At 45.2% G+C, this 12,428-nt stretch overlaps 1 protein-coding gene across 3 annotated transcripts in view; it reads left to right on the forward strand.

Moving 5' to 3' along the window:
• Positions 1 to 6,660: 6,660 nt before the first annotated feature.
• POPDC1 (popeye domain cAMP effector 1) overlaps positions 6,661 to 12,428 on the forward strand; it is a 41,460-nt gene continuing 35,692 nt past the window's right edge. Inside the window, exon 1 of one of the 3 annotated variants that reach the window (XM_015858702.3) lies at positions 6,661 to 6,878. The gene's annotated coding sequence lies outside the window, so the exon portion shown is untranslated. The remainder of the gene's footprint in view (positions 6,879 to 12,428) is intronic. The other 2 variants (XM_085543682.1, XM_085543684.1) reach the window with 2 other exon arrangements.

Below are 12,428 nucleotides of genomic sequence, written 5' to 3' on the forward strand. Positions count from 1 at the left end.
AGCTTTTAAAAACTTACTGTCCCCTTTCACACAGGATCACAGAATCACCAGGGTTAGAAAAGACCCACAAGATCATCCAGTCCTACCATCCACTTTGTTTCAACACAGCTTATGTTCAAGATTTTTCTGAGTATTTCTTTTAACTAACCTTACCCTCGAATCAAATATCTTTAATACAGAGTGTACAAAGGATGGATCTTCTATGCCTGGATGTTCTTCATAATGGATTAATTGCATTTTGGTCTTTACTTTGCATTTCATTGCTTTTAGCAAAACCACACACCTGGAAGGCAATGTTTCTGACAGCCACGTGTGGTAGATTCCTACCTACTTCTACTCCTCTTTGTTTTCCATCACTGTAAATAGGTTGTTTCACATTATGCAAATGATACTAACCTAATTTTCCAGTGCTTCTTTCTTTCCATGTAAATGCACGTGTTGATTAGTAGATTAAAGTAATCTGCTTACTGACACCTGAACATTTGGGTACCTGAGCCAACACCATTAACTGTCTTCACGAACGTGAAGCCCATTGGTGCCAAGGACAGACCGTAGTCAACATTTTCTGTATGCCTTGTGCTAGGAAAATAGAAAAGAATACTTAAATTCGGGATTTACTTATTCAAATTCAGCGCAAAAGCATTTTTCTTTGCTCGTTGCCACTTTCATTAAGTCAATCCTAAGCTTTCAACAATGATGTGAATGCCATTATGCAAATAAGCAATGACTTTTCAGACTCACAGAAATGATGACACCTATACAAAGACTTCTGAGGCTATTTAACAGCGGCAGTCTCTGAATTTCATCAATGCCGATTTGGAAGTGTTGCGTTTAGTAATAACGATATATTTTTCTGTGAGGCTGGCAACTTTTAAAGCCATACCACGAAGCTGAGAACTAATGAAATGTTTAATATTCCAGAATAATTCACCTCTGCACATCAGAATGTTGTAAAAAGTTTCCTATCTGATGATTCCTGTAGCTGGCACGGCTTGTTCTGCATCTATTATGGTTCTTGAGATAATATTCATATTTAATGACTGTGCACCGATAAGCTCAAGCTGGATGAATAGAATGTCTTCCATCTCGTTCTGCTTAAGTTGACATGAACTTTCATTTATGTCATCACTACTTGCAGCTGTTCAGATACACTCTGAAAACGCTGAAAGGAATACTCCATCAATCCACAACCAAATGAATGACCATAAGAATGAGTCTGTTGTCTTACTGTCTTTGGATTGCTTTAATAAAAGCATTTGTATTCCAGGAAGGAGGCAAGAATATAATTAATCATTGACACAACTGAATAGGCACATTGTCTAAGTGATTCATTAGGAAGCGATTTCAAGAATATTTATTTTGATGATATACATTTTATAATTCATTAGCAACATAATAAAGTGAACATTCAAAAGAATCCATTTCCTATTTTTATACCTTTGAATTAAATATAACTGCATTCTCGCTATCTGCGGCTTTTTTGCAAAGCTTAGTGCCTGGAGCCAAATGCAAGAGAAGTGATTGTGGCAGTTATATCGGGAACCCATATTTACAAGAGTGAAGTCCTTCTTGTATTGACTTTCAGATCTGGGTTGATAAGGAGGCCTTTCTGACAAATATTTGAATGGTAGTTTTTAAACTCTGTGAGGCTTTATGGCAAGTCTGCCCACAAGGGCTTACCTTGGCTGGGGCATGCCAACACGTTATCCATAGTTTGTAGGCATTTGTTTGTAGAAACACCTTCCTAACACAGAGAATTAATGCTACAGTGGTTGAAACCAGTTCGCTGTGGAGCAGGGTGGCTCTACAGTGAAACTGGTGTTGCTTTGTGTCAGTACAGACTTGTTTCAACAACAACATGGACATCCCAGCAGGTCAGAATTCTTGCATTGCCCAGTATGTGCATCATCTGGATCCCTCTAAGTAAAAATCACAGTGTATTTAAAAATCTTTATCTATCCTTAATAACAGTGCTTTTGAAAATGGCTTGACTGGTACAAACTGAAACAAAAGGCTTCTGAGAAGAGATACAGAGAGCTGGAAAGTGGTGAAAAAGCAAACTGAATGGTGAGAGTACACAGAGTTAAAAATAAGGAGTGTGAAACTAAGAACTATTGGGAAAAACAAACAAATGTGTAACTACTAAGATATTCAATGTGAAAGCTTAGGCTAGAAATTACAGGTTTCCTTTATTTTTCTGACAACATCTAGAAGGAGGTCGATGACAACTCAGAACTTCAGCAAGAGAGAATATCAAATACTGATATCAGAATTCATCTCCTTGCCTGAAATCTTTAAACATTAATGATGAAAAGCATCTGCTTTCTTTGCCTAACAATAATATACCCTTTAAATGTTTTACAGTTGATGTCTTTCCTCGTTACATAATGTTTTGAAGAGCATTTAGATTCAGAGTCCTTATTTTTTACCTTATATTCTCACTCCAGAGGGGACATCTTACTTTAGTGATTGACTGACCTGCAGCTCTGCACCTTGTCCACAGAGCCTTGTCTCAACCACATCCTTCCCCACTTATACCACCCTTGTGGGGAGAGCACCCATTTAAGAAGCTGGGAATAATCCAAATCAAGATCTCCTTTTGCTATACAAACACCAGGCTACATTTGCCAGCATTTGAACACGTGGATATACTAAGCATCACAGGGTGTATCTGAGTGAAGCAGAGACTCCATAATGGAGTGTTTATGGCACACGGTGCAGTTATAGCTCTAACTTCCAGAATCGTTCCAGTATTTGACATTAAAATGCAGTTAGCTGCAATGTGGAAAAAGCATGGAGAACAAGACTGAAAATGCAGCTCTTCCAAGCTCTCCCATGTGAATGCCTTAAGCACTGGGATTTCAACCCACATGATTTTGGCACCCTTCTTTTTGGTCCAAAGAAATCTTGGACCCTCTCTGGTTACTACATATTCCTTCAGTCCTCAAACCTTTGAGGATGAGTGAAGCAGGCTCTGGCCTTCTTGCTGCTTCTGACATGGCTGATGGGAAACAGAGGTCGCTCTACAAATCTAAAGCCAAGAAAGAAATCAATGGACACTCGCAGCAGTCACAAACCGGACTCCTATGTTGTTACAGCTAAATCCCATGCGAGGTGCTTCTTCCACCTCTTTTAGATGCCACTGTCTGAAAAGAGCTCAGGGTGGGAAAAGCCAGTTCCCAGAAGTCCCCTTCTCTGCAGTCATCCACTTTGAGAGTTTAAAGTCATTAGGTGAGGAAACTGTATTCCTCGTGCTCTTGGTTATGAAAACCTGGGTTCAGAAGAGGCCCTCCACCTTGACTGCAGCTGAGGATGCTCACTTCTAATTCTATTATCTCAAAGCCTTGAAGAGACAAAAGACAAAGACCTAAATGTGCTGTTTAGCATGTTATTTGCTGATATGTAAAAGAGAAAAAAAAAAAAGCCTTTTGCCTAAATTACAGCTATTTTACCAGTACCTGGTGGGGGATGCTGCTAATTGAATGACATTTTGAAAAATGTTTCCAATTTGAATTTAGCTCAGTTCTGCGAGCTGAATATATGAACGACAGGATTATATTTTGTTATGACATGACTTGGTTGACATCTTGCTTGTAAAAGGCAGTAATAAAACTGGTTTAGTGCCCGAATGCGATGCTGTTTCTTTTTCAGCTGTACCAGCAAACAAAGGAAGGAAGGGCTGAAGGGCTCTGTAGGAGAATCCAGCTATACAGAAGTCTGCTAAAACCTTTCCAAAGTACATTAAGAATTAAATTCTCATTCTGAAATGACTAGGAGCTCCTACATATTGCCCTCTTGTGTCTACCTGGAAAGTACAATATTACATCCACAGAGAAAAAGTCCATCACTTCCTAAAGAGATAATTCATCTTGTCACATACTGCCATATCCCCCCGCTCCATAAGTTATTTTTATTGACCAAGGACAATGCAGTGAAAGAAAAATATGCAGTAGAGATTTATTAAGCATTTTTTTAAATCTCCCCCATAAACATAGTTATTGATAACTTCAGCATGAGGTAAGAAACACCACTGCTTCACTCCAGAGATAATGGAGCTATCTGATGTTGTAAGTCAGTCCCTCCTCAAGCAGGTGCTGAGGAAATGGATGGAGCTGCTTTCAGGGCAGCACAACACATTGAGCTCTCTCCTCTCTCTGCCTGGGTTCACTCAGCTGCATGGCCAGGGCAGGTGGGTGCCAGCACTGGGCACTCCTGGGTCCCTGCTCTGTGACCTGCCTTAAGGCAGTGGCAGCTATGAGTGGCATTTGAGGACAGGCCGGCTGACAGCCTGCAGCAAAGCAATCTGCCTGTTTTATGGAGGTGTCAGACTTCTTGTAGGATGGATCATGGCCAGAGGTAGGTGCATCTAAGGTACTTCATCAATCTAACAGCATGCGTGAGAGAGCTGTTCTCACCCAGCTGGAACTGTGCAGCTCCATGGCTGGACGTAGGGCTCAGATGCTCAGATACTGTTCTATCTGCAGGAGCAGTCCTGCACTTCTGGCTGCTCCTTCATTGGCTCCTCAGTTGGACTGTCCCAGCAGAGTGCTGGCCATAGCCAGGTCTCTTCCCAGAACCAGGGCCACGACATCTCTCTCCAGCAGCCCTTCAGCTCTGACACTGCATTGCTGAGCTTTGCCACAGGCGAGTGTGACCTTTACATCTTGTCATGCTGCTGCAAAGAATGATACCAGTTATAATTTAGTTCTGCAATTATTATGTTATGTGACCTTTTAAAAGCAGTCCTTCTATACAAATACCACAGGTCATTTTACAAACATCAGGGAGCAGTCTGACCACCCCGGTGGCTGATGTGAAGGGTGCCAGCAGCACTTGGCTCCCCTCAGCGCATGCAGGCTCAGCCATTTTGTGGCTGTTGCACTCTGGTCTCTCAGCCCGGCCTGTCTTCCAAAGATGAAAGCCAACCTTCAAGCACCTCGGTCTCACAGTGCTAGAGAATATTTGATGCAGAGCTTATTGAATTAAAAGAACTATTATAGCAGAACTGTTCCTCGGTGACCTATATGAATGACATGGAGAATTGTGATGACTGTTGTTTGCAACTCAGCACAACTCTGAAAGTATCCTGAAGATGTGCTGTCAAAGCATTCTTTGCTTCTGTTATGATGAAACTTAGGGGGAACCCATCTTAAATGATCCAACACTGATTTGTTAGAATAATGTGATGTTGACAGAAAAATAGATCCAACATAAAATTTCAGCCACCCTTCTTTTATTTGATATTTTTCCATCCCATTTGCTATTGTCCCAATGAGGTGTAAACATAATGGTCAAATTGATACCTAAGGCAACTTGGGATGAATGTGAATGAGAAGTGGTTGTGCGCTTTCGCTTCTCCCTAAGCAAGAAGAGGAAGAAAAAAGCCATGAATCAGCATTGCCTCAAGTTTGCCAGTGAACTAATCTCATAGAACCATCGAATATCACAAGTTGGTAGGGATCCGTAAGGATCATCAAGTCCAGCCCCTGGCTCCACACAGGACCATGCAATATTCAAGCTCTGTATTTGAGACTGTTGTTCAGATGCTTCTTGAGCTCTGGCAGCTTGGGGCCATGAGCACTTCCCTGAGGAGCCCACTCCAGTGCCTGACTTCTCTCTGGTGAAGAACCTCTCCCTGATATCCAACTTGATGTTCCCAAATCTCTCTGATGATACTGCTGAAGCCAGATAAGTTGTAGATGTAGTTGTAATAGAATGTAGAATGTGTCTGAAGGGTAATTACTTGGAGTGACACAGTAAAACTCTCTAAATGCTTAATTAGCTAAAAGGATCTTAACACGTACTTGAGAAGACTGATAAAAAGACTCTTCTCTCTCAAAAGTAATAGACATAAAAACAAGTACTGCAATCAGGTAATGAAGCTTTGTATATGAGTAACCTGTGATAGTGCTGGGTTAAAGCATTCTGGCTGTTTTCTCAAGTTTTAGGAGAATTAAGTGCTCCAAAATTTCACGTGCCTTCTCTGGAAAGAGCCCAGATTCCCAATTGAAGAACCCCTTCTCTCTAAGACAGTGAGGTGATTACAAGGGCCCTGAGCCTTCTGTGAGAGCACAGCAGGCTGCTCAGAGCCTATACTCTTGTGGTCCATGTCCATGTCTTGTGCTGTGCAATGAACATCCACCTGGTGCAGGACACCAAGAGTTGGCCATTGGCAAGTGCGTGAAGTCAGCCAGTTTCTAGTTTAAAAGACACATATTACTCATGTTCTGGTTATTGAGATATTATTGATATTGAGATATTATTGATATTGAGATATTGAGATGCTATGCTGGGAGCTGCACACGTAATAAATGCACTGTGATTTTCTGTTTATTAATAGCTGGTAGGTCCGTCTCCTTCAGTCTACTGACCGAACTCTATCTCCTCTAGACATAAAGTGATCACCAGCACAAATTTATGGCTAGCACACGTATTGACACAGTACCAATGGCTTTAACTGTGTTCTCATTCGGAATGTAACGCTTGAGTGTTGCATACAGCGCTGAGGGCACAGATGTCCCCAGTACATTCCCAAGAGAGACGCTGCAGGTGAACAGCACCACCCAGAGCCCCGAGGGGAGCCCCGGGCCGGGCCGTGCAGCCCCGCAGCCCCCCGGGGCGGGCGGGAGGCGCCTGCGCGCTACGGCCGCTCGCTGCCGGCCCCGGGCTGGCGCCTCCCGCAGCCCGCCGGCGGCTGCTGCCTATTTTAGTCACAGCGGCGGCGGGGGGCCGCGGCCGGACGTGGGGCCGGGCGGGGGCTGCCGGCTCCGGGAGCCGCGAGGAGCGGAGCGCCCGCACCGCCCCGTCCCGTCCGACCCGCGCCGTCCATCCAGCCGGGAAACTTTGCCGAGGGCGCCCGGCAGGGGGCACGGGGACAGGTAAGCGGTGCTGTGCTGTGCCTGGGGGCGGGGGGAGGGACGGGGCGAGGTGTCGCGGTGCGGCGGCCAAGTGCGCTTCTCTCCCCGACGTGCTCCCGGTGCGCGCTGCCCCGCCGGCCGCGCACGGAGCTGCCCCTACGATGCCCCCCGAGCGGGGCACGGAGCCCTCCGGCTCGCCCGTACCTCGCTGATGGCAGCTGCCTCTTTCCCACCGCCAGCTTATGGAAGAACAGGCGAACACTGAAATTAAGGTCTGTTTATGTACGCGTGGTTGTTTCCTTGCGAAGAAACAGCTACAAGTGGTAGAAAGCACTTCTTCTTCCGAAGCTCGCATAGATTTTTTTTTCCAAACGTATTTCCAGAGTGTTGTGTTCAGTCAGTTGCCGGGCAAGCGCTTTGCCCAGCGGGCTGTTGGCAGCATTGAATCACAGAGCACCGGGTGATGGTACGGTGTTCAGCGATGAAATCTGCTCCCAGCAGAGCCGGGCTCTATCCCCTCCCTCGGTGATGGCACTGACAGTGCGTGGCTGCAGGTATAACACGACCTCACTGCCCGCAGCCCGATTAGGCTTCACACAAAGTTCAGCCTTCACACCGTGCCGGGTAGTGAAGGGGCTGAGAATTTCACCTGGGTGCTTTGAAGGAAACGCCTCGCCTGCAGAATAGCAAGAAATAGGGAGGATGGGTGTTAAAACAGAAGGAAATGTGGAGCAGGTGAATTTTGTGGCAAGGAAATGGTTTGTGATGAAAGTTGAGAACAAAGTTAGGGAAGGATTCAAGGGTAGACTTGTTGGCCAAACTGCGTTTCATCACTGCATGTGGGGCCTCTTCAGAGATGAGGTTTTCTTTTACCATTTAGTGTTAAAGAAGCGAGCTGTGGTCAGCGTCCCGGTGCCTGGAAGGGGTCTGTGTCCCTGCTGCTGTGGTGTTACTCTGTGACACTCAGAGCAGGTGGGAAACAGAGGAGGTGGTGTTGAACCCGAGCTCAGTGCCTGCAGCTGTGCTGTGCTGCTGGGCTGTGTGACACTGTCCCAACAGAGGGGTGCTTCTAACCCCGAGCCCTCCATTAAGGCTAAATGAATAACAACATCAGCCCCATTGGGGCAGCCTCACTGCTTAGTGCTCCCTCTGCTTTACGTGCAGCGCTCTGTGACTCAGCATGCTGCATATCTGTGTTCACAGCTGATGGCACTGCCCTGCCCCATCTAGTTCCATGTCCAGGTGTAGCACCGAACCCAGTACTTATGTCTGTTGGGAGGTGAGGTTTGTGTCCTGTTATCCTGTGGTGTGGCCGGATCCAGGGGAGGCGTTCAGTCCAAAGGCACAGCTGCACTTTGCTCTAAGTTGTGTGTGTGTGGGGGGGAATGGATTACTGTGGGGAATATTTGGCATGGATGGAGGTAGTGCTGTGGGGAATACTTGGCACGAATACCACATACTTTTCCTCAGTTCTGATTCAAATTGGAGGAAAAGTCTGTCATTTTTCTTTTCATGTCAGCCACTGCCTAGAGGAACCTCAGATAGCATCTCCAGCACTGGCTCTGCAGCCACGGAGGATCGTGTTGTGTGCTTTACAGTGATAAATGAGCAGTCGTCCAAGTACTGTAAGCTGTGTATAGTAGGCTGGTCTTTAAATATTTAAAGACTAAATAATAGCAGCTGTATGCACTGCTGCTAATGAATCTTAAAGTATTCTGTGATGATGAGGCTTTTCCTTCTCACTCAGCCCCCCATTCCCAGCTTTTTTCCACTTCTTAAAAAAGATTAGAAGGGATTTGAGCAGATTGTAAGCAGAACCTGGACTTCCCAGCTGCAGCTGAATGAACTGAAACCCTGCTCAGAGGCTCCTGCCCTTGCTCTGGCGAGGCCAGGCCCAGACTGCTGGTGGGGTGTTGGCCTGAGCCATGCCAGCCCCTGGGCTCTGGGACTGGGAAAGGTGACTGAAGGGCACTTTCTGGTGACAGTTTTGATTAAGGGAGGATAAGCAGAGCAGAGTGCAATGCCTGCCTTGTGCTTATTCCTCAGAGTTCAGCCTGGAGAAGAGAAGGCTCTGGGGAGACCTCACTGCGGTCTTCCAGTGTTTAAAGGGAGATTAGAAACCGAAGAAAGACCAACATTTTACACAATCTGATAGTAATAGGACAAAGGGGAATGGTTTTAAACTAAAGAAGAGGAAATTCATGCAAGATGTTAGGAGGAAATTATTTACTCTGAGGGTAGTGAGGTGCTGGTGATGCTGCCCAGAGAAGCTTTGGTGCCCCATCCCTGGATGTGTTCAAGGCCAGGTTGGATGAGCCCTATGCAGCTGATTTGGGGGGTGTACTGTATGAGTTAGACAGTGCACTGCCATTCAGGGTTTGGCCATCTCAGTTCCTTTGGGTGCCTAACCATAAGGGAGCAACTGCTGAAGGAAGGGAGCTTGGGGAATGTGTACTACTTAAACAGCCATTAGGAGAAATGCGTATCGGTAGTAGTTTCCAAAAACCTAATGGAAATGGAAGAAAGGAATTCATTAATAGACCTGCTGAACAAAACATGATTGCATTGTGTTACAGAAAGTGCTTAGTAAAATTAAAGAACAACTTCTCTTCTTATGCCTATAGGATGGCCAGACAGGATGAGGTATCCTAGCCCAGGTGGGGTTCTTGGGACTCACTCTTTGGATGCAGAGGCTGTGGGACCCCAGCTTTGGGATCCCTGGCTCCCCTCTGTATGCCTGGAGCAGTGACTGCCAGGCCAGCATGCACATAGATAGCTAAACCAGTGGGACAAAGTAGCTAAATGCAGCATAATCTCACTCTAAATATACAAGCATGGGCACTGGAGCATCTTCCCTGTGGTGCCAAAGCTGTAGTAGTGTTGATCAGCGGGCTGACTGCAAGCTCAGCATGGGGGGTGGCAGCTGTAGTGTGAAGTCCTGAGGGCTACCTGCCTGGATATGAGCAGTAACCAGCTAAGGAATAAAGTATTCCATCTGGACAGCTTTACTTTTGACTTAAAAAGACCAAAGAGAGAAATGCTTGTGCCTTCAAGGCTGGTTTTATTTTTGAGGGGAGGGGAGTGTTCAGAAATCACTGTGATTCAAACATAGTAATTAATATTTCTCATAATTGACTTTCAGTCATCAGTGGCAAAAATGGGGCGAAGTACACCATTCTTAAGTAAATTACAATTGATGTAACTGGTTATTCTCTGTGGGAGTGCTGCAGCTAGTGGGGAAAATGCCCATTTGGGGATGTCTTACAATGTGCATGCAAATAACACAAATTCATTCTGTTTTGTCTGTTTTAATGTTCTGCTCATCTGAAGTTCTCAGTTGCTGGCTAGCATTTTTATCACAGAATATACTTGAGATATCCCCCTTAATGCCTGAAGCTGCAGCAAACCTATTAATTTTATCACTGTCTGATGATAGCGTAGCTCTTTCAGAAAAGCTGTGGGTTGTTGTAAGTCTGTGCTGCTGAATGTCTCTTGCATCTCCAGTCCAGGCTTATTTTTTTCTCTATGCTTCAGAAAGAAAGTCTTGCAGTGAGGTGAAATTCCCCAAAGTGGTTTGGTAATCATAGAATTACCCAGGTTGGAAAAGACCTTGAAGATCATCAAGTCCAACCACAGCCTAATCATAGTACCCTAACTCTAACAACTCTCTGCTAAATCATATCTCTATCATAATCTAATCCCACCTGTGCACACGGGGTATGCTTTCTTTCTGGACTAGGAGATCTTTCTGGGACATTTATGACTCCAGCAGCCTGCAGCCATTGAGTCTGTGTTGTTCTGAACCTGATAGATACATGGTGGGGGCTTGTCAGCAAGGCTTGGGGATGCATGTGTGCATGAGGTACAATTTCTTTTCCTTAGTAAGGGAAAGAGTAGATAGGATTGGACATGTACTTGGGGAAGATGCGCTTCTCTAACTTCTCCCTCTAGCACAATGAAGTTGTGGAGCTATTGGAGCAGGTCCAGAGTAGGCTACAAAGATGATCAAAGCACTGCTGACAGGCTGAAAGAGCTGAGGTTCTTCAGGATGGAGAAGAGAAGGCTCTGGGGAGGCCTTCCAGTGGCATTCCAGTACTTAAAGAGAGGCTTCAGGAAAGCTGGAGGGGGACTCTGTGTTGGGGAGTGCAGTGATAGGACCAAGGGCAATGGCTTTAAACGTGAAGAGGGAAGATTTTTGTTAGATATTAGGAGGAAATATTTTACTCAGAGAGTGGTGAGGCACTGGCACAGCTGCCCAGAGAAGCTGTGGGTTCCCCATTCCTGAGGTGCTCAAGACCAGGTTGGATGAGGCTCTGGGCAGCTGAGCTGGGTGGTGGTAACTCTGCCCGTGGCACAGGGATGGAACTAGATGGCCTTTAAGTTCCCTCCCAACCCAGCCCAAACCATTATGTGATCCTGTGATTCTATAAGGCTGTTCAGGAGGGTGCCATGCTAGTGAGGCCAACTTCTGTGTGAATGCTTGCCCCATGTCATACTTCCTCTCCTCCTCTCTGAAGGAAAGGAGATCTCTACAGCAGCAGATGTTATTGTGCAAAATATAAACAAATGGGAATCTTGCATACAGTGGTTTTGAAAGGTATTTATGTTCCATTCCAAAAGTAGTTAGAAATACAGGGTGTTTTTGGAGTGGGGTCTTTGGCTTTGCGTATGATGGCCATCTGTCTGTCTTCTACTGATACATTGTCCTTTCAGATTTGCTTTGACCTATCTTGTCGCAAACAGATGTTACACAGCAATGCTCTGTGATGTAGTGAGGGCAGCCTATGGATGCTGTAAGTGGTTTGGAAAGTGTACATAAGTTTTGTGAAATTATTGCAACGTCATGCGATTTTCATGTGAACAGAGATGTTAGAAATGGAAAGGAGTACAGATCCATGGCGTTTTATTTGTGTTATGTATAAAGTTCCCTTGTAACATCTCGGTCACGATCCCATTCAGAACACTGAATGTTGTGTAGAAATTGGTGTTTCTATGAGAATTGGTCGGTACAAAATGTTGGCGATAGAAGAGTATTAACAGTGATCAATGTTACCAGTGATTGTATTTAAAAAAATAACAAACCCCTCAGCTGTGACTCTGACAGGACAGCGAAAATGCGGAAAGGATTCAGAACAAAAGGTCAGGGCTGTGTCTGTTTATCCTGCACCCATTTTACTTTCTAGTGGCTCAGAAATCTCACCCCTTGATCACAGATGTGCTACCTACAATTCTGAGTGCTCTTCCATGCCGAGATAACTGCTTTGAGGCCAGTACAGTTATGAACTCCCATTCTTTAGTGCTAAATCCTACACTAAAAAATCCTGTGATGTTCTGGGATGTAGTTTGTTGTCTCCAGGGACAAAGCAGCTTTGTTGAACTCATGAATGGTAACAGAAAGGCAAAGAGGAGAAAGGAAAGTGGTTTGACAGAAACCCAGAGTGACATGGAGGAAGTGAGCAAGGGACAAAAGTTAATCATCTCTTTTTTTTACTTCTCAAACAAGGAAAGGCATTAGATGAGACTCTCAGGTGAAAGGACCAGCAAACACAACCACTTTCTCAGCAGTTAGGC

Source organism: Coturnix japonica, chromosome 3, assembly GCF_054131305.1.
Source record: "Coturnix japonica strain WE chromosome 3, WE-NBRP24, whole genome shotgun sequence".
Taxonomy (NCBI): Eukaryota; Metazoa; Chordata; class Aves; order Galliformes; family Phasianidae; genus Coturnix; species Coturnix japonica.